General features: G+C 51.0%; 1 pseudogene across 1 annotated transcript in view; it reads right to left on the reverse strand.

Moving 5' to 3' along the window:
* LOC147096273 (butyrophilin subfamily 3 member A3-like) overlaps positions 1–26,981 on the reverse strand; it is a 62,657-nt pseudogene that overhangs the window by 13,693 nt on the left and 21,983 nt on the right. The window contains exons 3-9 of the transcript XR_015074600.1: positions 20,759–21,112; positions 18,978–19,262; positions 10,863–10,982; positions 10,137–10,163; positions 8,977–9,003; positions 6,778–6,798; positions 2,356–2,376 (exon numbers count right to left, since the gene is read on the reverse strand). The product of XR_015074600.1 is annotated as a butyrophilin subfamily 3 member A3-like (transcript). The remainder of the gene's footprint in view (positions 1–2,355; positions 2,377–6,777; positions 6,799–8,976; positions 9,004–10,136; positions 10,164–10,862; positions 10,983–18,977; positions 19,263–20,758; positions 21,113–26,981) is intronic.

The raw sequence follows: 26,981 nt of genomic DNA on the forward strand, positions 1-26,981 counted from the left end.
ATCATCCCCATCACAGCTCTTCCAATCAGAAATAGCCTACCATTCCCCATCAGAGCTCATCCAATCAGAAATAGCCTATCATCCCCATCACAGCTCTTCCAATCAGAATTAGCCCATCCTCCCCCATCACAGCTCATCCAATCAGAAAGAGCCCATCATCCCCATCACAGCTCATCCAATCAGAAATAGCCCATCATCCCCATCACAGCTCATCCAATCAGAAATAGCCCATCATTCCCATCACAGCTCATCCAATCAGAAATAGCCCATCATCCCCATCACAGCTCATCCAATCAGAAATAGCCCATCCTCCCCCATCACAGCTCATCCAATCAGAAATAGCCCATCATCCCCATCACAGCTCATCCAATCAGAAATAGCCCATCATCCCCCATCACAGCTCATCCAATCAGAAATAGCCCATCATTCCCATCACAGCTCATCCAATCAGGAAGAACCTAACAAAACCACCTACTTCCACCTCCATTACGTCGCCCAACTCCACCCATCTGCTGCTGAAACCCTCATCCATGCCCTTTGTTACCTCCAGACTCGACTATTCCAATGCTCTTCCACCTTGCTCCTTCTGCAAACTTGAGAGAGAGAGAGAGAGCGCAAGATTGAAAGAGCGAGAGAGCGCGCGAGAGAGAGAGCGCAAGAGAGAGAGAGAGGGGGCGGGGGCGCCAGGCCGTGGGGGTTGGGCGCAAGACAGAGGGGGGCAGCAAGACAGAGAGAGAAACATAGAAGATAGGAGCAGGAGTAGGCCATTCGGCCCCTCGAGCCTGCCCCGCCATTCAATGAGATCATGGCTGATCATCCAAACTCAGTACCCTGTCCCTGTCTTCCCCCCATATCCCTTGATCCCCTTCGCCTTAAGAAATATATCCAACTCTTTCTTGAATATATTTAATGAATTGGCCTCAATTGCCTTCTGTGGTAGAGAATTCCACAGGTTCACCACTCTCTGGGTGAAGAAATTCCTCCTCATCTCTGTCCTAAATGGCTTACCCCTTATCTTTAGACTGTGACCCCTGGTTCTGGACTCCCCAGCCATCGGGAACATCCTGCATCTAGTCTGTCTAGTCCTGTTAGAATTTTATAAGTTTCAATGAGATCCCCTCTCATTCTTCTAAACTCCAGCGAGTATAAGCCCAATCGACCCAATCTCTCCTCATACGTCATTCCTGCCATCCCAGGTATCAGTCTGGTGAATCTTTGCTGCATTTCCTCCATGGCAAGAACGTCCTTCCTCAGATAAGGCGACCAAAATTGCACACAATACTCAAGATGTGGTCTCACCAAGGCCCTGTACAACTCCAGCAAGACATCCTTGTTCCTGTACTCAAACCATCTCGCTACGAAGGCCAACATACCATTTGCCTTCTTAACCGCCTGCTGCACCTGCATGCTTACCTTCAGCGACTGGTGCACAAGAACACCCAGGTCTCGTTGCACTTCCCCTTCTCCCAATCTATTGCCATTCAGATAATCTGCCTTCCTGTTTCTGCCACCAAAGTGGATAACCTTGCATTTATCCACATTATACTGCATCTGCCATGCTTCTACCCAATCACCCAACCTGTCCAAATCATCCTGGAGTTTCTTGGCATCCTCCTCACAGCACACACGCCCACCCAGCTTTGTGTCGTCTGCAAACTTGGAGATATTACATCTAGTTCCCTCGTCTAGATCATTAATATATATTGTGAATAGCTGGGGTCCTAGGACCGATCCCTGCGGTACCCGCTTGTCACTGCCTGCCACTCGGAAAAAGAGCCACTTATTGCAATTCTTTGCTTCCTGTCTGCCAACCAGTTCTCTATCCAAGTCAGTACCTTGCCCCCAATCCCATGTGCTTTAACTTTACACGCTAATCTCTTATGCGGGACCTTATCGAAAGCCTTCTGAAAGTCCAAATACACCACATCCACTGGTTCTCCCTTATCTATTCTACCAGCTACATCCTCAAAAAATTCCAGATTAGTCAAGCACGATTTACCTTTTGTAAATCCATGTTGACTTTGTCCGATCCTGTCACTGTTTTCCAAGTGCTCTGCTATTACATCTTTTATAATGGACTCTAGCATTTTCCCCACTACCGACGTCAGGCTTACCGGTCTATAATTCCCCGTTTTCTCTCTTCCCCTTTTTTAAATAGTGGGGTTACATTAGCTACCCTTCAATCCATGGGAACAGAGACAGAGACAGAGAGAGCGAGCGAGACAGAGACAGAGTGAGACAGAGACAGAGTGAGACAGATAGCGAGGAAGCGAGAGGCTGAGAGAAACCAAGAGAGAGAGACAGAGTGAGAAAACAAATCAGCTCCCCTCACACACCGAACCGAGAGCAACTTACTTAAATTAGCTTTGGCATTACCTGAAGGAAAACAAAAGAGGCTAATTAGTTTGTGATAGTGGAGAAACAATGCTCATGTTTGAGCTTACAAATCTACAGAAACTGGATCGATTGGGGTTTTCATTACCCACAGAGAGGCAGGATGATCTTTCACCCTGACTGACCTCCGGCCTGCACTGGACCTCCGACCTGCATGGCCTCGGGCCTGGGCCTGACCTCGGGCCTGCATGGCCTCGGGCCTGACCTTGGACCTGACCCCGGACCTGGACCTGACCTCCGGCGTGACCTCGGGCCGGACCTCAGGCCTGGGCCTGGACTGGACCTCGGGCCTGGGCCTGACCTCCGGCCTAGATTTTAGCTGAGGCCTGACCCACAGCGATGAGCAGCACCCCACAATGGTACCCGATCCTCTGGATAAGGAAGCCCTTAGATCACTACCATGGTTACGGCCATCACAAGGGCCTGTAGAGAGGCTGCTGTTAACCGTTCTCTGCCTGGGAGGTGAGGATGTTAGGAGACGTCCAGAGGGGGCGGCGTGGGTTCCATTTGAACTCTGTCTGATTAGTGGGACAGCCCCGTATCTCCCGCTTAACCTCTCCCCACTCCCCCAAAGAGCTCGGGAGATCGGCAGGTGGAGAACGGGAAGCACACAGCCATTCCGTCGCCCATCCAGTGTGGTACGTTAGTGTTAAATCTGTGAGTTGTTCAAGTAATTAATACTCAGACTTAATCAGTAACAATAAAACAGGTCTTTACTGGTTAGAGGTAGGGACTATACATAGGTCTTTACTTCATGCCCACAGGCGGGAACTGAGGGGAGATCAGTACCCACAGTACTATTTATACCCCTATGGCCAGGAGTGGTACTGCGTATCACTACGCCCAACAAGTAGTGCAGTCCTGTCCATAGGTTCAAAGTAGCACACATATTACATACACAACATTCCTCCCTTCCTAGCTTTACAGTCATCTCCCCATTTAACATAACGTAATAACATATATACATATATAACTTCAGGTTTACATAACAGAATAACATAGATACATAGATAACTTCATGTCAAAACAGATCACAGATTCAGTCTCTGCGGAAAACAGTTCACAGATTCAATCTCTGTGGTGGAGTCGGTTCACGTTGCTGGAGTGACTCATTCAATAGTCCTTCCATGGATTTAACAGTTTGAACTTCCGAACTGAATTGGCTCCGTTCGGAGGGACCACGTGTGTGATCTGGTAGAGGTAATAATGGTTCAGATGGGTCATCTTCTGTTTCGACTTTTCCTTTTCTGCTTCTTGGAGACTCTCTGGGCTCCACTGTCAGCTGCCAGCTGCATGCGCAGTTCCTCCTTCTCTCCCTCCTTTTTCCGTAGTAGAGCCACCTTCTCCCGATGTTCCGTAGACTTTCGGTGCTCCTCCATGATTTCTGTATGGTGGGAGTCGAAGTTACAAGTTGGGCAGGACAGGACATAGTAATATTCGGTGTCGTCCTGATCTAGGCCAGCGAGAGGGTCTTCTATTTCCTCCATACCCAGCTGGGCGTTAGCCAGCTTTTGTTCCAAGTCCAGACATCTTTCCTGAAGAGACTTCTTCATGCGTACCTCTTCATTCAGCTTTTTCTGGGCTTTCAGCAAGTCGTTTACTAATGACCTCATTTGAGATTTTACGACTTCAACTTCTTTTGGAGATTGATTGATCGGACTATTCAATCCCTCTACCGGAGCAGCTGTTTCAGCGGTCTGTTGTTCTACGTTGACGTGAGTCAGCGTACTTTTGGCATCCAAGGGCTGCTCTGTTGCAGTCATCTCAGTCTGTGTTGCCACCTCAGCTCTTCCAATAACCTTTGAGAGCTCCGAACCCCTTTCGTTTGAATATTGAAGTTCGTGTTCAAGTTTTTCCCATTTCAGAGTCCTGTCCTTCAGCATATGCAGGAGTTGGCTGACCGTTAACTCCTCTGACATCAGACGTTTTGTGTGCTCCTGCTCCATTTTCTCCATCAGCTGCTTCTGTTGTCTTTCCAGATTCTCCAACTCTATATCAAAGAACTCTTTCGTTGCATTCAACTCTTGCTCACAACGGCGAAGCATTTGTTCTAATTGCTGTTGTAGTTTGAAATGGAGTTGAGTTCGAGCCCGGTGTCCCTCAGAAATGGGCACATCAGTAGACTTGCCAGACTCAGAATCCACAGTTAAACTATGTTGTTGTTGCTCAGTGGAATTCTGTGCTGAAACTTTGTCTTTTGCACCTGAGTTGGGCTTACCATCATCCGTTCCAGAGTCTGGGCCGACTATCTTCACCGAGTTCTCACTCGTTATTGTTTGTAGGAAATGCCAGTCCATATTCATTTTCCTAATCCACTCCCGTCCTAGTAGTGGAGGACCTCCTTCAGATATCACATATAAGTCCATTATTTGACTGTCTTCGCCCTTGTGGACCACTGCAACCTCTATTTTCCCGATGGGGTACACTCTTTGCCCCGTGTATGTTTCCAATATAATCCCCGTATCCTGTAGGGGAATATGTTGGAATAACTTTCCGTAATCTTTCTTATTTATGACCGTCAATGCCGATCCAGTGTCCAATTCCAGTTTTACTTGGACTCCTTCTATCTGAAGAGTGACCCAAATTGTCTGGAGGTCTGCACCCTTACCAGCGTTGAGTACTCTTAAGCTAGCCAGTTCATTACTGCTAGCGTCTGAATCGGACTCCTGTTCGGTCACCTTGTGTACCTTTGCGTATTTTCCTTGCGGTGACTTCTTGTTGCTGGTCTTCTTCGCTGACCTGCATACTCTAGCTATATGTCCAAGCCTACCACAAGTTCTACATTCTTGGTTTTTAAACCAACACTGGTTCTGATCATGCGTTGTCTTTCCACAACGATAACATTTGCCAGAACTCACACCCAATTTGTGTGCACTGAGCTCCGGTGACCGTAGCTGCATTACTGCCGTGCCTCTCGCTGCGGCTTCGTGTGCTGCTGCCATAGTGACCGCCTTCTCAAGCGTCAGCTCATTCTCCTCGAGCAGTCGCTTTTGTGTATCCTGTTTAAATAAACCACACACAAATTTGTCTCGAAGTGCCTCTGTCAGTCCCGTTCCAAACTGGCAATATTTCGCTAATTTACGCAATTCCAGCAAATAATCAGCATTGCTTTCATGCTGTAGCTGCCTTCTGTCGTAAAATTTAAATCGTTCCGCTAGCATCAGCGGCGTGGGGTTTAGATGATCTTTCAGGACAGTAACAATCTCATCGAACGTCTTATCCGCCGGTTCATCTGGTGATAACAGGTGTTTCAATTGCCCGTATGTCTTCGCACCCATTAAATTTAATAATGTTAGTGCTTTATCAGCCTCATGAATTTTATTGGCCTTACAATAATTTTTAACTCGTTCAACATATATGGCCCAATCTTCGATGTCACTATCAAAGTTGCTAATATTCCCGTGTTTAGGCATTGTAGTACTTTATCAGATTTGCAATTTCTCAGATTTTTTTTTTTACTGCTATCCAAGATGGCGGCTTCCCGCTCTTGCCGTCGTCCTCCGCCCACAAAATGGCGGTTTTCCCGCGCTTGGCGGTCTTCACCCGTCCCCCAACGCCGTCTCCCTTCAGCCCCCGAGTGCGGCCCTTATCAGCGGATGCGATCGCTGGATCGCGAAGCGGCTCTCGGCTCTTATCAGGAGATGCGATCGCTCTGTTGAAACGCCTCCCGCTCGAAGCGGCTCTCGCGCCCTATTCCTCCAGCTCCCCCAGCCCCGTTCGTGCGGCCAACGTGGTCGACTGCCTGTCGCGTCGCTGCCCGGCTCAGACAACGGCTTACCCACCACCAAGCTGGAGAAGAAGCTGACGGTCGCCGATGGAGGCTCCGAGGTCAGGATGTCTTCCAGTGGGGTGGAGAGGGTGGAAACCTCTCTGCAACGTCCTGGCTGTGGACGAAGCTGCCGTGGAGTGACTGCCGCAGGGTCCGAATCAGACTCGTCGCCAGTGTTAAATCTGTGAGTTGTTCAAGTAATTAATACTCAGACTTAATCAGTAACAATAAAACAGGTCTTTACTGGTTAGAGGTAGGGACTATACATAGGTCTTTACTTCATGCCCACAGGCGGGAACTGAGGGGAGATCAGTACCCACAGTACTATTTATACCCCTATGGCCAGGAGTGGTACTGCGTATCACTACGCCCAACAAGTAGTGCAGTCCTGTCCATAGGTTCAAAGTAGCACACATATTACATACACAACAGTTAGCCCATACTCTGTTCAACGGCGCTGACCCACACGGTTACAGTCAGCTGACCTACGGGCTGTTCCATGGTTTGGGGAGCAGAGCGGAAAGAGGAGAAAGCAACAGAAGACATCTGCTCCCGGTGACATTGATACAAGTTAGCTCAAGTGTCCAGTCAAGTGTTTCTATCTGGAAACTCACCAACATCGGCCGCCATCTCAGCTGAAAAATTAAAGAAAAGAGGCGTCAAGAACGAGCAGAGCAATGAGCCGAGGTCTCGGCCTAGTGCCCGTGGGCTGGCACTGAGCCTTCCGTTAGTCAATTAAATCATTAGCCACTCCTCCAAACCCTCGAATTCCCACAAGAGGCCTTTGCGCCAAGCACAGTTACTGTTTCCTTGTTTGCCACCTACACTTCCTCAAAATTCACTCTCGGGATATTTGCGTCGCTGGCAAGGCCAGCATTTATTGCCCGTCCCTAATTGCCCTCGAGAAGGTGGTGGTGTGCCGCCTTCTTGAACCGCTGCAGTCCGTGCAGTGAAGGTACTCCCACAGTGCTGTTAGGGAGGGAGTTCCAGGATTTTTGACCCAGCGACGATGAAGGATCAGCCGATATATTTCCAAGTCAGGATGGTGTGTGACTTGGGAGGGGAACTTGGAGGTGGTGGTGTTCCCATGCACCTGCTGCCCTTGTCCTTCTAGGTGGAAGAGGTAGTGGGTTTGGGAGATGCTGTTGAAGAAGCTTTGGCGAGTTGCTGCAGTGCATCTTTAGATGGTACACACTGCAGCCAAGGTACGCCGGTGGTGGAGGGAGTGAATGTTTAAGGTGGTGGAGGGGGTGCCAATCAAGCGGGCTGCTTTGTCCTGGATGGTGTCGAGCTACTTGAGTGTTGTTGGAGCTGCACTCATCCAGGCAAGTGGAGAGTATTCCATCACACTCCTGACCTGTGCCGTGCCGATACATTAGAATTAGAAGTTGTAAATGCCCTCCTCTGGACTCCTCCATATGAGGGATAGCAATGGTGGGCAATGAAACAACCACCACTTAATGGACTGAGTCATATCAGCAAGCACGGACCTTTCAGGGTTAGATTCACAGTGAGTACCCTCCACAGGGGGCACACTCGAACCCAGTGCCCCATTGACTTCATGGGGTAGCCTGGAACCCAGTGTCGCGGGAACATTTTTACTTTGTATTTATTTGATTATGGGATGTGGGCGTCGCTGGCAAGGCCAACATTTATTGGCCATCCCTAATTGCCCTTTGAGCAGGTGGTGGTGAGCCGCCTTCTTGAACCGCTGCAGTCCGTGTGGTGAGGGTACTCCCACAGTGCTGACTTTGTCGGAGAGGCTTGCTAGGCCATTTCAGAGGGCAGTTAAGAATCAACCACATTGCTGTGGGTCTGGAGTCACATATAGGCCAGACCAGGTAAGGACGGCAGATTTCCTTCCCTAAACGACATTAGTGAACCAGATGGGTTTTTACGACAATTTGGTAGTTTCACGGTCACCATTACTGATACTAGCTTTTTATTCCACATTTATTTAATTAACTGAATTTAAATTCCCCAGCTGCCGTGGTGGGATTTGAACTCATGTCTCCGGATTATTACATAGTACTGGACACCCTAGAACGCAATGCTTTGGTGTCCCCTTTATTTTCCACGCTCTGGAACATAGAAACATAGAAGATAGGAGCAGGAGTAGGCCATTCGGCCCCTCGAGCCTGCTCCGCCATTCAATGAGATCATGGCTGATCATCCAAATTCAGTACCCTGTCCCTGCCTTCTCCCCATATCCCTTGATCCCTTTAGCCTTAAGAAATATATCTAACTCCTTCTTGAATATATTTAAATGAATTGGCCTCAACTGCCTTCTGTGGTAGAGAATTCCACAGGTTCACCACTCTCTGGGTGAAGAAATTCCTTCTCATTTCTGTCCTAAAAGGCTTACCCCTTATCCTTAGACTGTGACCCTTGGTTCTGGACTCCCCGACCATCGGGAACATCATTCCTGCATCTAGTCTGTCTAGTCCTGTTAGAATTTTATAAGTTTCAATGAGATCCCCTCTCATTCTTCTAAACTCCAGCGAGTACAAGCCCAATCAACCCAATCTCTCCTCATACGTCATTCCTGCCATCCCAGGTATCAGCCTGGTGAATCTTCGCTGCACTCCCTCCATGGCAAGAACACCCTTCCTCAGATAAGGCAACCAAAACTGCACACAATACTCAAGGTGTGGTCTCACCAAGGCCCTGTACAACTGCAGCTTCCTACACAGTGCCCGATTTATTACACCACTACTCTGGAAAGCTCTAGGTTCCTGGATACTCGGACATGAGCATCTGGCAGACTCGAGGGCCACTCTCGACACGAGCTGGGACAGGGTTACTCCTCTTACCTTCACTTTCCTTTAAATCTTCGAATTCTACAATAAAAAGAAAGGCAAGGTTCAATGAATGGCTGTCCTCAACATCGTGCATGTATACCGTGCCTTTAATGTAGTAAAACATCCCAAGGCGCTTCACAGGAGCGTTATCAAACAAAATTTGACAGCGAGCCACTTAAGGAGATATTAGGGCAGGAGACCTAAAGCTTGGTCAAAGAGGTCGGTTTTAAGGAGTGTCTTAAAGGAGGAGAGAGAGAGAGAGAGAGAGAGAGGTTTAGGGAGGAAATTCCAGAGCTTAGGGCCCAGGCAGCTGAAGGCACGGCCGCCAATGGTGGAGTGATTAAAATCGGGGATGCGCAAGAGGCCAGAATTAGAGGAGCGCGGAGATCTCGGAGGGTTGTGGGGCTTGAGGAGATTACAGAGATAGGGAGGGGGTGAGGCAATGGAGGGATCTGAAAACAAGGATGAGAAATTGAGGCGTTGCCGGACCGGGAGCCAATGTTGGTCAAGCGAGCACAGGCGGTGATGGGTAAACGGGAGTTTGGCAGCTCGTAACTTTTTTATCTTATTCATTCGCGGGATGTGGGCATCGCTGGCAAGGCCAGCATTTATTGCCCATCCCTGTTACCCTAGTGTGGTACCAGAGCCATGTGTAGGCCAGACTGGCTAGGTGGGTATAGACTCCCTTTCCCCCGAACGGCATTACCGATCCGGTTGGCTGGGTGTTTTTTTTTTACAACGACCCGACAACTTTTCACAATCAATTTTTTTCCTGTTCCACAAATTTATTGAATTCAGTTTCGAAAATTGCCTTTGGCTGGGATTCGAACTCTCAGACTCCTAGTGTGCTGCTAGTCCCGGAATTATAACCAGCAGAACTCTGACCGATAACCTCAATGGTAATTCCGATTAAGATTGCGCAAATGAGAACCGAGGGCGTTGGTTTGGCATATTTCACGGAAAAACGGGGTGGTGGATAAACATTGCCAAAGATCCTGGAATCCCGTGGAATAAAAACAGCATTTGGCTCAATCACGCGGTCCAAACGTTTAGGAAAAGCGACAGATGATTTTACTGACTATTTTTCCCCACTGGTTAAACGTGTGATGAAGAACTCAAAAGGTCAAAGGTAAAAGGTGGCAGGAGCAATGTTTGTGCCGAGTATTACTTACCGCTGATTGTGGGGCGGCTACGGAGCACTGGAAGAGAACAGAAAGGTTTGTACATATGGTGGACTGTTCGATATATACACACACACACACAAAATAATAGAACGTACATTGGTTAGTTGCCCTTGGGAAAGGTGGGTGACGCACTGTTTAATCAGGACAGCAGCGTTATGCCACTATAAACGCACAACGTGCTATTCTGTTGCAAAGCTGCATCAGGGAATCAGGGAGTGTATTCCAAAATACTGAGCGTGAAAATCACCCGTCACTGACTGGATTCACAGCTCCTCCGTCAGCAGTTCTTGGATCATACTCTTCCCCGTCGCTCACCCCTCCCCCTCGAGAATTGTCCCCAAGTGTGGTGTTCTCCTCAGAACTCAAGTACTGAAGATCCCATTACAGATAACAGTTTATTTGTCACGATTTAACTCTGTTTAATTCAACTGGGGCAATTCTTTCCCATTTCAAATCTTAAAATGATGCACTTTTTCTCAAAATGGCACCCTTTTTCTCAAAATGGCTCCCTTTCCTCCAAAATGGCGCCCCTCCCCTCAAAATGGCGCACCTTCCCTCAAAATGGCACACCTTCCCTCAAAATGGCGCACCTTCCCTCAAAATGGCGCACCTTCCCTCAAAATGGTGCACCTTTTCTCAAAATGGCACCTTTTCTCAAAATGGCACCTTTTCTCAAAATGGTGATGAGAATGATCAGTGGCCAGTGCGTCGTACCTTTAATATCTTTCCACTTTTTTAGATAAAAGTATCCTGCTGCCGCAAGTAATCCAAGGAACAAGAGTAAAAACAGGATGAAAGCGGCGAGGAATCCTGACGTCCGGGGGAAGAATTCATCTGGAAGTAGAAGCAGAAGGAAGGCCTCCATTTATTAAACTGACCCCGGCTCCGAACCGAAGCCCACGAGTCGCTCCCACACAGGCTCGTTGTGCCGCCAACAAAACCCACCCCGCACGAGAAAGCAGGGAGATAAATGGAAGCGCACAGCTGTGCTTTCGCATTCACGGAGAGCTCAGCGGCTTATTTTCCACCAATTGTCATCATGGTGGGAATCCATTTTTAGATTAGCCCATCTGCTCTCACCTCCCCCCCACAATTTTTTAACCTCCCTCTCCCGAGGCATTGATTTGTAACTGGGCACTGATCGACCAAGTAACTGCCCCCTTGTCCCCCGCCCACTTATGAGCATAGACAATGAGTGCCAGCAGGCTATTTGACTATGGGAGGGGGCACTTTACAATTGAGCTTGATCCTGTCCTCATTCAATATGCTCTTTCTATCTGGGCGGTGGGGGGGTGTCATTAGATGGCGATCAGGAGTCATAACGGCACAGGAGGAGGCCATTTGGCCCATCGAGTCCGTGCCGGCTCTCTGTGGAGCAATCCAGTCAGTCCCATTCCCCCGCTCTATCCCCATAGCCCTGCAAGTTTATGTCACTCAAGTGCCTATCTAGTCTCCCCTTGAAAACATTGAGTGTCTCCACTTCCACCACTTCCGTCAGCAGCGAGTTCCAGGTCATCACTACTCTCTGCGTAAAAAAGTTTTTCCTCACATCCCCCCTGTATCTCTTGCCCAAAACCTTAAATCTGTGTCCCCTAGTCCTTGTACCATCAACTAGTGGGAACAGCCTTTCCCCGTCTAGCCTATCCAAGCCCGCCATAATCTTGTACACCTCTATCAAATCACCCCTCAACCTCCTTTACTCTAATGAAAACAAATCCAGCTTCTCCAACCTGTCCTTGTAGCTAAGAGCCCCCATCCCCGGAACCATTCTGGTAAATCTCCTCTGCACCCTCTCAAGGGCCTTCACATCCTTCCTAAAGTGTGGTGACCAGAACTGGACGCAATACTCCAGTTGTGGTCTTGTGATGAAATATGCCGTTCATCAGGCACTGTATTCTCTGTGTTCTCAGGCACTGTATTCTCTGTGTTTAGTTTAGTTTCAGTTTCATATCCTCACCTGTACTGTATTGTGTGTAGGGCTCCACCCATACCTGTCTCACAGGCAGTGCAGCAGATCTTTGGATGGGAGACACTTCTCCACTGTGTATTACTTTCTGAGTTAATAAAAGCCTTGCTTTGCTCCGTTAACGTTGAGTCTCGGATTCATTGAGGCACATCAATTTTATTAACTCAATTTTCAACGCAATGGATCAACTCTTGAAACCCGAATGTTTGGATTTGGACCAGCATGCTTCGGACGCATCGGCACGCTTCAGACACTGGTTTAAGTGTATGGAATTCTTCCTGGACAATTCCGCAGCCATCACAGGCGCTACGGACGCTGAAAGTATGAAACTCGGAATCCTGCGGAATTGGGTAAGCCACCGGGTTTACCCCCTCATCCAAGACGCCGACACGTACCCGGCCGCCTGCGACATCCTAAAGGCGCATTACCAGCAGCCTACGAATGAGGTGTACGCTAGGCATCTGCTCGCTACTCGCGCACAGCGACCTGGGGAATCGCTGGATGAGTTCCTAGTCACCCTGAAAACGCTTGGCAAAGACTGCAAGTGCCAAGATGTAAAAGCCGCAGTGTACACTGACAAGCTTGTTCGTGATGCCTTTACCACAGGCCTCAGCTCCACTTACATCCGGCAGAGACTGCTGGAAAAAACGGGATTGGACCTGAAACAGGCTGTGGACACAGCGCGATCCCTGGATGTGGCCCAGAGGAACTCGGACGCCTACTCTTCAGCCCGCGCCGCCCACGCCGCCACGTGTGCACCAAGGGCGCCGCCATCTTGGAAGGCATCTTCCCCGCCCGGCAGCCCGACACCGTCGGGGCCCCGCTCTCCCCCCAGAAGCCCTACGACAGCCGCGACGCGTCGGGGCCCCAACTGCTACTTCTGCGGGCAGCCGAAGCACACCAGAAACCTGTGCCCGGCGAAAGGCACCACCTGCTTTAAGTGCGGTAAGAAGGGGCACTTCGGGAAGGTGTGCAGAGGGAACCCCGCTGGAAAATCCGCCACCGTCGCGTGTGCGCCGTGGGAGCGGCCATCTTGGACGCCATCTTGCCCGACCTCGTGGGGTCCGCCATCTTGTGAGCAGACAGCGTGGACGCCATCTTGTCTCGATCAGGGCCCTACAGTGGCATCGGTCACAGTGGACCAGACCAGACCGCACCCGCTATCCAAATCAATGGTGGACATCGAGGTAAACGGGTGCGGGGTTAAATGTTTAATTGACAGTGGAAGCACAGAGAGTTTTATCCACCCTGAACTAGCACAACAACTCTCTCTAACGGTGGTCCCTGCACGGGGCACCATCTCTATGGCTGATAAAACCCAGACATCGACCATTATGGGTTACTGTGCGGTACAATTGTCCGTTAACGGAACTGTATACGATAATTTTAAATTGCTAATCATGAAGAATCTATGTGCGAGCGTGATCTTGGGCCTGGATTTCCAGTGCCACCACCAAAGCATCACGCTCAATTACGGTGGGTCCCAGCCGCCCCTCACAGTGTGCGGTCTGGCTACCCTGAAGGTAAAGCCGCCTTCGCTATTCGCGAACCTTACTCCCAACTGCCGGCCAATAGCGACCAAAAGCAGGAGGTACAGCTGGGAGGACAGGCGGTTTATCGCGACCGAGGTGGACAGGCTGCTGAGGGAGCGCGTCATTGAACGCAGCAACAGCCCGTGGCGTGCCCAAGTGGTGGTGGTGAGGGGTAGCGAGAAGAAACGGATGGTGATCGACTATAGCCAAACGATCAACATGTACACCCAACTAGACGCCTACCCGCTACCCCGCATATCAGAAATGGTGAACCAAATTGCCCAATACCGGGTGTTCTCCACCATCGACCTCAAGTCAGCGTACCACCAGCTCCCTATCAGACCAGAGGACCGCCCGTACACCGCCTTCGAGGCGAACGGACGCCTCTACCAATTCCTCAGAGTCCCCTTTGGGGTGACGAATGTGGTCTCGGTCTTCCAGAGGGAGATGGACCGCATGGTCGATGACCACCACTTGCAGGCAACCTTCCCCTACCTCGACAACATCACCATCTGCGGTCACAACCAGCAGGATCACGACTCGAACCTCGAGAGGTTCCTGAAAACCGCACAAAAACTCAACCTCACTTACAACGAGGACAAGTGCGTTTTCAACACCACGCGCCTCTGCATACTAGGCAGCATGGTGGAGAATGGGGAAATCGGACCAGACCCCGACCGATTGCGCCCCCTACGGGAGCTGCCCCTGCCCAACACTCCCAAAGCCCTGAAAAGGTGCCTGGGGTTATTTTCTTATTATTCCCAATGGGTCCCCAACTACTCCGACAAAGCCCGCCCCCTCTTGAAAGCATCCTCTTTTTCGCTCTCTGCTGAGGCCCACGCCGCCTTCAAAAGCATTAAGCAGGATATTGAGCGGGCCACGCTACAGGCAGTGGACGAGAACACTCCCTTTCAAGTGGAAAGTGATGCGTCTGACTTTGCCTTGGCGGCCACCCTCAACCAGGCGGGGCGGCCCGTAGCTTTCTTCTCAAGGACCCTCCAAGGGCCCAAGATCAGACACTCCTCCGTGGAAAAGGAGGCCCAAGCCATCGTGGAGGCAGTGCGCCACTGGCGCCACTACCTAGCCGGCAAACACTTCACCCTACTTACCGACCAACGGTCGGTAGCGTTTATGTTTAATAATAAACAGAAGGGGAAGATTAAAAATGATAAGATTCTCAGGTGGCGGATCGAGCTCTCCACCTTCGAGTATGACATCATTTACCGGCCAGGGGCCCTTAACGAATCCCCCGACGCCCTCTCACGAGGGATGTGTGCCAGCGCCACCGGGGATCGACTACAGACCCTCCACAATGACCTCTGCCACCCAGGGGTCACGCGGCTGTTCCACTTCATAAAGTCCCGCAACTTACTCTACTCGATTGAGGAAGTTCGGTCTCTGACCAGGAACTGCCGCACTTGCGCTGAGTGCAAGCCTCAGTTCTACCGCCCAGATAGAGCCCACTTAATCAAAGCTACACGGCCCTTTGAGCGGCTCAGCTTAGATTTCAAGGGCCCCCTCCCGTCAGTCGACCGCAATGTTTACTTCCTGAACATTGTGGATGAATACTCCCGTTTCCCATTCGCCTTCCCCTGCCCAGACATGACCAGCGCCACGGTCATTAAATGCCTCAACAGCCTGTTCTGCCTGTTCGGTATGCCGAGCTACATCCACACGGATAGGGGGGCATCCTTCATGAGTGAAGAGCTACGCCAGTACATGCTGTCCAGGGGGATCGCCACGAGCCGTACCACCAGCTACAACCCCCAGGGTAACGGCCAGGTGGAGCGAGAGAACGGGACAGTATGGAAAGCAGTCACTCTAGCTCTAAGGACCAAGGGCCTCCCTATCTCCCGCTGGCAGGAAGTCCTCCCAGATGTGCTCCATTCGATACGGTCGCTATTGTGTACTGCCACTAATGCCACGCCTCATGAGCAAATGTTTGTCTTTCCCCGGAAATCCACCTCAGGCGTATCCATGCCGTCATAGCTCTCCACCCCAGGTCCGGTATTTGTACGAAGGCATGTGAGGGGCCACAAGATGGACCCTCTCGTGGAGTCAGTGCACCTACTCCACGCCAACCCCCAATACGCGTATGTCCGGCACGCCGACAGAAGGGAGGACACCATGTCCATAAAAGACGTCGCCCCAGCCGGTAACGACAACAACCACGACAACAACAGCAACAACGATCACAGCAACTCTTACCCACCCACTACTCTTTCATCACCCCCGGAAGAACATCGACCAACGGTGCCCCCACCAACTACCCCTTCAACAACCCTGACGGCGCCCCCGGCAGAGACCCAGGAGGCCACTGGGAACACCCAGCCGACACCTGCGGCACCACAACAGCTACGTCAGTCACAGAGGACTATCAAACCCCCGAACAGACTAAATCTGTAGAAGGGGTGAATGTGATGAAATATGCCGTTCATCAGGCACTGTATTCTCTGTGTTCTCAGGCACTGTATTCTCTGTGTTTAGTTTAGTTTCAGTTTCATTTCCTCACCTGTACTGTATTGTGTGTAGGGCTCTGCCCATACCTGGCCACTACTTAAGCAGGCTGCACTGTCTCACAGGCAGTGCAGCAGATCTTTGGATGGGAGACACTTCTCCACTGTGTATTACTTTCTGAGTTAATAAAAGCCTTGCTTTGCTCCGTTAACGTTGAGTCTCGGATTCATTGAGGTACATCAGGTCTAACCAGCGCTTTCTAAAGGTTCAGCATAACTTCTCTACTTTTGTACTCAATACCTCTATTTATGAAGCCCAAGATCCCATATTGTTAACCACTCTCAATATGTCCCACCACCTCCAGGGATCTATGCACATTAATTCCCAGGTCCCTCTGTCCCTGCACTCTCTTTAAAACTGTGCCATTGAGTGTATATTGCCTCTCCCTGTTCCTTCTGCCAAAATGCATCACCTCACACTTCTCCGTATTAAATTCCATCTGCCACTTGTCTGCCCATTCTGCTAGCCTTTCTATGTCCTGTTGCAGGAGTGAGCGTCCTGACTTAAAAAGCTTCTAAAAAGTATTTCTTCAAATAGTTACCCAGTTGCCTTTTGAAAGGGATTGTGCGTTCTGCTTCCCCTGCTGTTTTTGGCTGGACTTTCCATGTCCCAACAACACTCTGTGTAAAATATTGCTCCGAACCTCTCCCTCTGTCCCTTTGCCAACGATCGGAGTAACTGACTCACCGACCCTGCAGAAAGAGTTCTTTTTTCTGCTGCTCCCTTCCTAACTTTGACCACCTCGACCAGATCTCCTCTTACACCCTCTCTGCACCAACGTGTGACCCAGGGGCACCCAAGAGAAATGACATTCCCAGCCCCACCCAGAGGAAGTGTAGACGGGAGCACAGAACCACAGGGAGGCATTGATCGATTAAGCGAGTGGGCCAGAACTGTGGGCCAGATGGACTTCAATGCAGTTAAGTGTTAGGTCATCCATTAGACCAAAACAAAAAGATTTGTAAAATGGTGAGAAGTTAGGAACAGTGAAGGTCCATAGAGATTGAGGAGTCCATGAACACAGATCACTAAAATACAGTGGTCAGGTACAAAGATTAATCAGAAAGGCGAATGGAATGTTATCTGTTATAATGAGGGCGAGAATATTGAGGGGGGTAAAGTTATGCAATAGTTATTCTCCCACAGAAAGCAGTAGATGCTAACTCAAATTAATCATTTTAAATCTGGATTGGATAGATTTATTTTTGCGAGCCAAGGGGATTAAGGGATACGGAGCCAAGGCAGGCGGATGGAGTTAGGATACAGATCAGCCATGATCTCAGTGAATGGCGGAACAGGCTCGAGGGGCTGAATGGCCTCCTCCTGTTCCTGTGTTTCCCACCCCCTCCCCTGCTTTTTCCCCCCTCCTTAAAGACCATTTCTCATGTGTTTCTTGACAAGGGAATAGAAAGACTATTTCTACAGCACCTTTCCCCACCTCAGGACGTCTCAAAGCGCTTTACAGCCAATGAAGTACTTTTGGAAGTGGAGTCGCTGTTGTAATGTAGGAAACGCAACAGCCAATTTGCGCACAGCAAGCTCCCACAAACAGCAATGTGATAATGAAGAAAATACATACTTGCTCTCGAGTCAGTACAAAGAAGGTTCACTCGGTTAATCCCGGGGATGAGGGGGTGGTCATATGAGGAGAGGTTGAGTAGATTGGGACTCTACTCATTGGAGTTCAGAAGAATGAGAGGCGATCTTATTGAAACATATAAGATTGTGAAGGGGCTTGATCGGGTGGATGCAGTGAGGATGTTCCCAATGATGGGTGAAACTAGAACTAGGGGGCATAATCTTAAAATAAGGGGCTGCTCTTTCAAAACTGAGATGAGGAGAAACTTCTTCACTCAGAGGGTGGTAGGTTTGTGGAATTTGCTGCCCCAGAAAGCTGTCGAAGCTACATCATTAAATAAATTTAAAACAGAAATAGATAATTTCCTAGAAGTAAAGGGACTTAAGGGTTACGGGGAGCGGGCAGGAAATTGGACATGAGTCTAGGTTTGGAATGGTCATGGCCCTGTGGGTAGCGGAGCGGGCCCAGGGGCCGTGTAGCCTTGTTCTGCTCCTACTGTGTTCTAATTCTGTGTTAGATTTCAGGAGATGGTTTTATTCCTGTTCCTGGCTGGGGTGGAGATCGCCTTTACAGAAGGTAAGTACTGTAGAAAATATAGGGACAGAGTGATCTCCTGGAAGAATTTCGATCGCCTAGATGGGTCGGAGAGGAATTTCCCAGATTTTTTTCTCCCAAATTGGCCATTGGGTCTTTATCTGGTTTTTCGCCTCTCCCGGGAGATCACATGGGTTCGGGTGGATGCACAGTGATAGAAGATTTGAGGTTAGGATCAGATCAGCCATGATCTTATTGAATGGTGTAGCAGGCTCGAGGGGCCGATTGGCCTACTCCTGCTCCTATTTCTTATGTTCTTATGTTCTTATGATCAGGTCATCTGTTTTTTTGGTGTTGATTGAGGGATAAATATTGGCCCCAGGGCACCGGGGGAGAACTTCCCCCTGCTCTTCTTCCAATAGTGGCCGTGGGATCTTTTACATCCACGCGAGGGGGCAGACGGGGCCTTGGTTTAATGTCTCATCCGATAGACGGCACCTCCGACAGTGCAGCACTCCCTCAGTACCGCACTGGGAGTGTCAGCCTTGATTACGGACTCAAGTCTCTGGAGTAGGGACACAAACATCAAAAAGTATTTCATTGGCCATCAAGCGCTTTGGGACATCCCGAGGTCGCGGGAGGCGCTGTGTAAAATGGGCGTTCTGTCTTTCTGTTGATTAGCGTGCCGTCACTTTACTGACCTGGGATGTGGATGCTAAACTCCTCCGAACGTTTCAAGATGGGGCTGTGAACCAGACACTTGAATGTGTTGGAGGAGATACTCGTCACCTCGATAGTGCTGGACATGCTGTAGAAGCCGTCCGCGCTCCTGGTCGTCGTGGTCTGGGCCTTGGCCGTCATGTTCTTGCCGTTCTCGCCTGCCCAGTGCATCATGGGAGCCGGGTACCAGCCAGACGAGTCGCAGTGGATCCCGATTCCGGCCTTGTGGTATCCATCCAATCGTATCGCGGGCCGGAGACCCAAACCTACAGTTAGAAGGGCGGTCAGTCACCAGGTGGGAGTGCAATCGAGCTACAGTTATATTAGGTATAAGCAGGGGGCGGGGAGAAGAGAGGGGAGCGGGGGTGTGGGGGAAAGAGAGGGGGTAACGGAGGGAGCGAGCGAGGGCAGCGGCGAGAGAGAAGAGCTGACAGGGAGAGAGGGGGGAAGGCGAGAGGGGAGGGGAGTGGGGAAGGGGGGAAGAGAGGGGGTAACAGAGGGGGCGAGCGAGGGGAGCGGTGAGAGAGAAGAATAGACAGGGAGAGAAGGGGAGGGTGAGAGAGGGGAGCAGGGGCTAAGAGAGGGGGGAACGGAGGGGACGAGCGAGGGGACCGGAGAGAGAGAAGAGCGGACGGGGGGGTGGGGGTGCAAGAGAGGGGAGGAGCGAGGGGACCGGTGAGAGAGAAGAGCGGACAGGGAGAAAGGGGGGAGTGGGAATGGAGCAAGCGAGCGCGGGGACCGGAGAGAGAGAGAAGAGCGGACAGGGAGAGAGGGGAGCGGGCAAGAGAGGAGAGCGGACAGGGAGAGAGGGGGGGGGAGGGCGAGAGAAAAGAGTGGACAGGTAGAGAGGGGGGAAGAACGGAGGGAGCGAGCGAGGGGACCGGAGAGAGAGAAGAGCGGACAGGGAGAGAGGGGGGAAGAACGGAGGGAGCGAGCGAGGGGACCGGAGAGAGAGATGAGCGGACAGGGAGAGAGGGGGGAGCGGGGGAGAATGGAGGGAGCGAGAGAGGGGCCCGGAGAGAGAGAAGAGCGGACAGGGAGAGAGGGGGGAAGAACGGAGGGAGCGAGGGGGGGGACCGGAGAGAGAGGGGAGCCGACAGGGAGAGAGGGAGGAGCGGGGGAGAATGGAGGGAGCGAGAGAGGGGCCCGGAGAGAGAGAAGAGCGGACAGGGAGAGAGGGGGGAAGAACGGAGGGAGCGAGCGAGGGGACCGGAGAGAGAGGGGAGCCGACAGGGAGAGAGGGAGGAGCGGGGGAGAATGGAGGGAGCGAGAGAGGGGCCCGGAGAGAGAGAAGAGCGGACAGGGAGAGAGGGGGGAAGAACGGAGGGAGCGAGCGAGGGGACCGGAGAGAGAGGGGAGCCGACAGGGAGAGAGGGAGGAGCGGGGGAGAATGGAGGGAGCGAGAGAGGGGCCCGGAGAGAGAGAAGAGCGGACAGGGAGAGAGGGGGGAAGAATGGAGGGAGCGAGCGAGGGGACCGGAGAGAGAGGGGAGCCGACAGGGAGAGAGGGAGGAGCGGGGGAGAATGGAGGGAGCAAGAGAGGGGCCCGGAGAGAGAGAAGAGCGGACAGGGAGAGAGGGGGGAAGAACAGAGGGAGCGAGCGAGGGGACCGGAGAGAGAGGGGAGCGGACAGGGAGAGATGAGGGAACGGAGGGAGCGAGGGGGGAGGGCGAGAGAGAAGAGCGGACGGAGGTGAGAGAGAGAGAGAGAGAGAGGTGACAATCAAGCGGAGAGAAGGTCCTTTAGCGACAGGCGTGACTTACTGGCGACTTTCAGTTGAACAGGCGCTTGTTCAATGACCCCGCGGTGCTCGACCATGCAGAGGTAGTCGCCTTCGTCCTGCAGCCGGACGTCCTTCAGCTGGAGAGAGACGTTCCCCTGCTTGAACTCGTCCTTGAAGAGCGCGGTCCGCCCCCTGTAGGCCTCGTCCTGGTCCTCCACCACGTCCTGCCCGAAGCGGTACAGGTGGATGGGGGTGTGCAGCTTTGAGTCGCTCTGCACCCACCGCACCTCCATGTCAGCCAAGGGCTTCTCCGGGATCAGTTGGCATTCTAACACAGCGACCCCGCCAACCATGGCTACGATTGGCATGTCGGGCCCAGTCACCACAAACTCATCTGGTGGAGTGGGGGGGGGGGGGGGGCGAGAGAAGACGACACGAGCGTTAATCCATTCATTAAAAACCAGGAGTACAATGGCTTTCATTTATCTAAAGAAAGAATTTGCATTTCTATCCAGCCTTTCACCATCTCCGGACATCCCAACACGCTTTACAGCCAATGAAGTGCGGTCGCTGTTGTAACATTGGAAACACGGCAGCCCTCCGCAATCTCAGGTCCTCGAGGACAAGGAGCTCAGAGTTACGGACAATAAGGAGTCTGGGACTGAGCACGAGAGCTCTTTCAAAGAGCCGTCACAGGCACGACGGGCCGAATGGCCTCCTTCAGTGCTGTAGGTTTCTATGATCTCGGCGCTCTTCCAATTCCGGCCTCTTGCGCATCCCCCGATTTTAATCCCTCCACCATTGGTGGCCGTGCCTTCAGCTGCCTGGGCCCTAAGCTCTGGAATTCCCTCCCTAATCCTCTCCGCCTCTCTCTCTGCCTTTCAGACTCTCTGTAAAACCTACCTCTTTGACCATACTTTTGCTCACCAGTCCTAATATAATCTTACGTGGCTCGGTGTCAAGTTTTGTTTGATAACCGCTCCTGTGAAGCACCTTGGGATGTTTTACTACGTTAAAAGGTGGAATAGATCATTGGGTAGCGCTCTCGCCTCTCAATCAGAAGGTCGTGAGTACGAGTCCGATTCCAGAGAGCCCATAATCCAGGCCGACACTCCCAGTGCAGCGGTGCTGTCTTTCGGATATGACGTTAAACCGAGGCCCCGTCTGCCCTCTCGGGCGGGTGTAAAAGATCCCACGGCCACTATTTCGAAGAAGAGTTCCCCCCGGTGTCCTGGGGACAATATTTATCCCTCATCCAGCACCTAAAAACAGATTTTCTGGTCATCATCACATTGCTGTCTGTGGGAGCTTGCTGTGCGCAATTTGGCTGCCACGTTTCCCACATTACAACAGTGACTGCACTTCAAAAAGTACTTCATTGGCTGTAAAGCGCTTTGGGACGTTCTGAGGTCGTGAAAAGCGCTATAGAAATGCAAGATGTTTCTTTCTGCACATTTCAGTAAGTGGAGGTTAGCAATAAAGGGGGAGGGGGAGACTCAGTCGATTACAATGCTGCCTCTTCACAATCAGGGACCTCCTACTCTGCGAGCAGGCAATGAACATGCAATAATACAGTGAACTTGTTCAAAACACGAGCCCCTTGCACACATCAATATTAAACAAGGGGTTGAGATGTTTGTATTGCATCTTGACCGAACAGTAATGAATAGAGGAGACGGAATGTACCTTTTACTATTTACTGAGTAAATGGGTGGACATTACAGCACATTGTCTTTCACTTTCAGTTTCGGGTTCTGCCACGCAGACAAAGTAAAACCGAGCCCCCCAGCACCCCCTTCAGGTCACACCCGGGAACTGGGACAAACTTAATTGAAGCAAAACTCAAAACACAACACTCCTTTCCCCCAGATAAAACCCCTTAGTCCTCCAGGCGTCTGGGACGGAATCTAACCCGACTTGAGCGCCGCTGGACAGCCATAGTCGGGGTGCCACTGCTAGCCGCAGGAAAACCTTCCTCCGTGGCTGATGACTCCGTGACACCTTCTGTCGATGTGGCTTCCGTCGTTGTTGCAGGAAGCAGGCCGTCACTGCCTGGCAGAGGAGGCGGAGACAATGACCTAGCCTGTGACGTCTCTGTTACTCTCACCGGAGTACGACCCTGTAGCTGGTCTACATGACGTCTGTGTAGCTGGCCATCAGGTGTACGGACGCTGTACGACAGGGGACCCGTGGCCTGCTCCACCACGGCAGGCATCCATTTCTCTCCTCCTGCATAGCAACGGGCAAACACAGTCTCTGATGGCTCGAACTGCCTGGCGGTGCCCTGGTGCTTCTTAGCCAGCTCCTCTTGCTTTGTGTGCATCTCATCCCTGTAGTCCGGGTGTAGCCGGTCCAGTGCAGTCGCCAGCCGGCGACCCATCAGCATCTCGGCAGGACTCTTCCCCGTTGCTGAGTTTGGTGTGGTATGCTGTGATAACAGGAACCTGGCCAATCTGGTTTGCCAGTCCCCCACCGATATCCTCACCAGTGCCTCTTTTGTGGTTTGCACCATCCTCTCTGCCTGCCCATTAGAGGAGGGGTGATAGGTGTTAAGTCCGTAAATGATTGACACACGGACTAGCAGGAGTGAAAACAAACTGATCTTTACTGGTGGAAGTCCATAACGAAACTAAACAACAGAGGCTCTCTAGCGCCTTTTATACAGGGGTGGTCACTGCCGGTACTGCAGTCTGAGACCAGTTATTCTCTTAAAGGTACATACACAACAATTCCTCCCCTTTTAGATAAACAGTACATAACATTCATTTAACAACTAAATGATAACGAATTACAATCACAATTACTGTTAGTAGATACAGTGGTTAAGTTTAAGCAATTATAAGTTCAGTCTTTGAGGAGGCTTCCTGATTCTGTCTGGATAACGCCTCTTTGGGGTAACAGGTTCTTCTGGCAATGTTGAGTCGGAATCAATGTCGTTGTTTGGTTCATCTGCTTCCAATATTACCGGTTCTGCGGTAGCTGCAATTGGAACGTCGATTTCATTACCAGGTGTATCAGATCGTGGTGTGGAGTTGACGTTTTCCAGTGACTCTAGAATCTGGTCAGCGTGGCGTCTTACAATGCTCTCCCCAACGTCCACGGTATACATGAGAGGTCCTTGTCGTGTACAAATCGTTCCTGGCTGCCATTTCTCAGTGCAGTAGTCCCAGGCCAAAACTGGTTGACCTATCTTAAAACTCCTGGTCAGCCTTTCATTCATATTCTGAAACTGCCTGTTCTCCACATCCCTTCGGACGTTTGGCTTAACCAAATCCAAGCGGCATCGTAGTCTTCGATTGAAGAACATCATGGCTGGAGTTTGGTTGGTAACCGCATGTGTCGCACCTTGTGTTGTAGGGGTATATCTTCATTACACATTGCCTTGATAGCTTTCTTGAATGTTTGGACAAACCTCTCGGCCAATCCATTAGTGGCTGGATGATATGGGGCAGATGTGTAATGCTTGACACCATTGTTCTTTAAGAACCTCCGGAACTCTTCAGACACAAACTGTGGTCCATTGTCAGAGCAAATCTGTTCAGGCAGGCCATTCCTGGCGAATATGGTTCGTAAAACTGTGATAGTTTTTTCCGTGGTGGTTGAGGACATTTTTATTACCTCTGGCCACTTTGAATGTGCATCCACCGCAATTAAAAACATCGAGTCCATGAAGGGACCAGCAAAATCAATGTGCAGCCTTTGCCATGGAGATGAGGGCCACTCCCATGGATGCAGAGGAGCTTGTGGTGGGGCGTTTTGGACCTTCTGGCATCCTGCACAGCTCTTGGTCATCTCTTCGATTTCTCTATTGATTCCTGGCCACCACACAAACGCTCTGGCTAAGCTCTTCATTTTTACCCCACCCAGATGACCCTCATGAAGCTCATTGAGCACTCTATCCGTCAACTTAGGTGGAATTACTACTCTGGATCCACACATCAAGGTTCCTCTGCACACTGACAGCTGTTCTCTTCTTGGCGAAAATGCTGGCAGCAGTGGTTCGCCATGTGCTGGCCATCCCTTCACCGTTAAATCATAGACCCGTGATAGTGTCGGGTCATTCCGTGTTTCCTTTTCTATGTTTGCATTCGTCACAGGGAGACATTCGACTATGGTCGAGTGGAATAACTCCATTGGATCCACTGCAAGGTCTTCTTCTTCCACCGTCGGCAACGGTAGACGTGACAATCCATCAGCATTTCCATGCTGTTTAGTTCCTTTGTACTCGATGTCATATTGGTGTGCCCCTAGGAAAAGGGACCATCTCTGCAGCCGTTGTGCTGTCATTATCGGTACGCCCTTCTGAGGGTTGAAAATGGAGACAAGAGGTTGATGATCGGTTAGTAGAGTAAATTTTTGACCCTGCAGATAGTGATTGAACTTCTTCACCCCCCACACTAGGCTGAGGGCCTCTCTGTCAATCTGGGCGTAGTTACGCTCGGCAGAAGTTAACGAGCGTGACGCAAAAGCTATCAGCCTCTCCAAACCATCAAGGAATTTATGTGACAGTACCGCCCCAATGCCGTAGGGAGACGCATCACACGCCAGCCTGATTGGCAGTGCTGGGTTGTAGTGAGCCAATACTTCCTTCGAAGCGATTAAGTCCTTACTCTTCTGAAAAGCACGTTTACAATCATCGCTCCATTTCCATGCTACCCCCGTTCGTAGCAGGGCGTTCAGTGGGTGCAGAATTGTCGACAAATTCGGCAAAAACTTATGATAGTAATTCACCAACCCGAGGAATGACCTCAGTTGCGACACATTTTCAGGCGCTGGGGCCTTAACAACCGCTTCAATTTTGTCGGGGGACTTATGTAACCCCTCTTCATCAATCACGTGGCCACAATACTGTAGTGTATGTACCCGTCTACCTTTAAGAGAACTATTGTATGTAACCGTCCACCTTTAAGAGAACTACTTTAGGTGTTGCACTACTTTGTTGGCTTCTGTATACTGTAATACCGACAGTGACCACACCGGTATATAAGTGCTGTGTCAGGAGTTATTGGGCAGATTCGCCCTGACCTTCGAATAGTAAAGTCCTGTTGTATGTTACTCCTGAAGTCTGTGTTGGAATTAACTGCACAACCCACAGACTTTACAGTGGCGACGAGTCCGATCGTACCCTGCGGCAACAATAATTTCAAAGCAACGAAAGAGCGTCAAAAAGAGGCAACCGCCCTCGTCATTCGGCTGGGAGAAAACTCAAGGCTGCAGCAGTAGAAAGGAGGAAGACTTTAGCGACAAAAACTTCCATCAGCAACAGGCACTGACTGTCCCTTCTGCCATGGTGACTGTGAGTAAGGGAAAGTGAAAAGAATAGCCGGAGGATAAGGGCTGGGCACTCGACCATGGTCGGGGGGGAAAAGGAGCCGGACAAAAAGTCGGGTCCAACGGCGTCGTGAGAGACCGCGACCGGCGGGAAAAGCCGGGCGGTGACCGAAGCCACGAAGCGCTGCGACCGGGAGTGTAGGCGCGGGAAGAGAGAAACTCAGCCGCAGCCGGGGAGAGAAGCACCGGACTGCGAGAGGGCTGGGAGGCGCGATTGGGGTCCGAGCGAGCGGGAGAGGCAGAGCCGACCAAGAGAGACTGCGCGAGAGCCAGTCCAGCGGCTGAACTGTCCTCCGTCAACGGGGTGTACCCAGCGCCGGTAGAGCCGAGCGAGCGGGAGAGAGACAGAGCCGAGCAAGGGGAACTGTGCGAGAGCCAGCCCAGCGGCTGAACCTGTTTGCCGTCAATGGGGTACCCAGAACCGGTCGCCCTGCCATAAAATTAAAAAAAAAGGGAAAGCCTTGAAGCCGACGCGTAGGCTGTGAACCTGAAAGCCAGCGGCCGTCGCCCGTGGGGAAAGTGTACCCCTCCCGCCAGGGAAGAAACGCGGGAAGCCGCCATTAGGCGGGGAAGAAGACAGAAGCGGGAAACCGCCATTGAAGTGGGCGGGGAGAGAAGATAAGAGCGGGAAACCGCCATTTTCGCGGGAAAACCGCCATCTTAGAAAAAAAAAGAAATAATAATTTAAAGAAATACTTGTGTTGTTCCCAAAGAGAGGAAGATGCCTAAGCGTGGTAACATCAACGATTTTAATTCCGAGGTAGAAGACTGGGCCACGTACGTGGAATGCATTGAGATCTATTGTGAGGCCAATAAAGTAGAAGAAGATGACAAAGCTATAACCTTGCTGAACTCGATGGGCGCAAAGACATACGGGCTCTTGAAGCATCTACTAGCACCAGCTAAACCGGCGGATCAGACTTTCGATGATA

The sequence above is a fragment of the Somniosus microcephalus genome, unplaced genomic scaffold (genome assembly GCF_052327205.1).
Source record: "Somniosus microcephalus isolate GS21.2 unplaced genomic scaffold, FLI_Smic_1.0 unresolved_chr1, whole genome shotgun sequence".
NCBI lineage: Eukaryota > Metazoa > Chordata > Chondrichthyes > Squaliformes > Somniosidae > Somniosus > Somniosus microcephalus.